Genomic DNA, 1,825 nt, shown 5'->3' on the forward strand with positions numbered 1-1,825 from the left:
TGCTGCTCGCGACGAACCTCCAAGCTGGCTGCCGTGCCTAGATGCTTGTGTGTGCCTCCCTGAATTTTGATGTTTTGATGGGGATGCAGTGGTGAGTTAGGGCTATGGGGGGCTCATATTAAGCAGCCCGGTAACTTGAGACGCGAACTAGTCTGATTGAAGTTTCCTCCTTTCTACAGAAGTTCTTCCATGCAATAAAGAAAAAAAAATCGGGCCTGTGGCGCAACGGATAACGCGTCTGACTACGGATCAGAAGATTCCAGGTTCGAATCCTGGCAGGCTCGTTAGTTTATTTTTTCCTTTTCGCTTCTAAGTGCTCGAAACTGCGATCCCATGGAGCACGTAGAAAGAAAACAGAAGCTTTGGCCATGAAGACAAAAATCAACCTTTCTGGCTTTTTTGCGCGCCTTCTAATACATTTCTTTCTGTGCGCAGGGCGTTGAATCGCGGTTCACAAATTAGGCTTGATTTAGAGATCCCAGAAGGTTTCAACAAGTGCTGCGTTTCGAAGCAGATTGTTCAATGTTTATGTAAGCAGCGGCGGTCAGTCCTGGTCTGCGCAGAGGGCCGACTGGCTTCTCGCCTGCGCATGTGCCAGTCGTTTAGTTCAATCAATCAATCAATCAATCAATCAATCAATCAATCATGTTTATTTAACATCATGACGATGTTGGGTGCGCCGACAAAAAGCCATTGGGAAGGCTTGACGAGGCCGACGCACCCCACAAGGGCATTGCAGTGGTACACAACATGTTAGCACTTCGAGGGATAAAAAAAAGGAAATGAAACAAAAGTAACATATTTGGCATTAGCTGTACATCAATTCGGACTTCTTATTTAGTTGATGTGGAAGAGTGTAGCTCAACATTTGATAACCATAATTTGTTCGCATCCTAGGCACATACCATTTGGGTGTCGCACGTGTAGTGTAATTTGGCTCATTGCATTGTAATCTTGACAGATTTAGCATATTGCAATTATTGTGATTAATACCGGTTTTATACCGTTGTAGAAGTAAAACATCGTACAGCTGTGGCAAACGGATGATTCGAAGTTCATTGAAAAACGGTTCGGTGTGTTCTAGTCGAGGAGCATTCATAATATTTCGAACAGCTTTCTTTTGAAGAAGATACAAGCGGTTAATATTTGTAAAAGACGTGGTACCCCACACCAAAAAACAATATTTTATAACAGAGGAAAAAAGTGCACTATACAACATTTTCTTGATACTCTTCGGCATGAAATATCTCAGTCGACACAAAATACCGACAACCTTTGACAGCTTGTTCATCACCATGTCAACGTGATCATTCACAACTCAAATGCTCATTAAAAATAACACCTAAACTTTTGACCGCAGGGACCGTTTCGATGAGCGACTTACCGATCCTCAAACAGAGTGGTGGCATATTTGTCAACTTGTTACGAGGCCGGAAAAGCACGGCCTTCGTTTTTGCAGTGTTTATGTTTAATAAATTATTTTGAGACCATTCTTGGAGTAACTGTAAACATTTTGTGGCTTGTTTCTCAAGATCTGGCAGCTGTGCAGCTCTAAAGAATAAAGTGGTGTCATCAGCGTAAATCACAAAGGTTGGAAGATTACTAATACAGACGATGTCATTAACATAAAGAAGAAACAGCAATGGTCCCAAGATGCTACCTTGCGGGACACCAGAAACGATGTGTCTAATATCAGATAAATCATTGTTTATTTTTACTTGTTGCGATCGAGCACTTAAGTAAGACTGAATTATGTCAAGAAACTGTCCGCGGAAACCGTAATGCTCGAGCTTAGTTAACATTATTTTGTGGTTAATGCGGTCAA

At 42.0% G+C, this 1,825-nt stretch overlaps 1 non-coding gene across 1 annotated transcript; it reads left to right on the forward strand.

Moving 5' to 3' along the window:
* Positions 1 to 211: 211 nt before the first annotated feature.
* TRNAR-ACG (transfer RNA arginine (anticodon ACG)) lies at positions 212 to 284 on the forward strand. Its single transcript has one exon. It is a non-coding gene; the product is annotated as a tRNA-Arg (tRNA).
* The last annotated feature ends 1,541 nt before the right edge of the window (positions 285 to 1,825 follow it).

This window comes from Amblyomma americanum, unplaced genomic scaffold, assembly GCF_052857255.1.
Source record: "Amblyomma americanum isolate KBUSLIRL-KWMA unplaced genomic scaffold, ASM5285725v1 scaffold_49, whole genome shotgun sequence".
Classification (NCBI taxonomy): domain Eukaryota; kingdom Metazoa; phylum Arthropoda; class Arachnida; order Ixodida; family Ixodidae; genus Amblyomma; species Amblyomma americanum.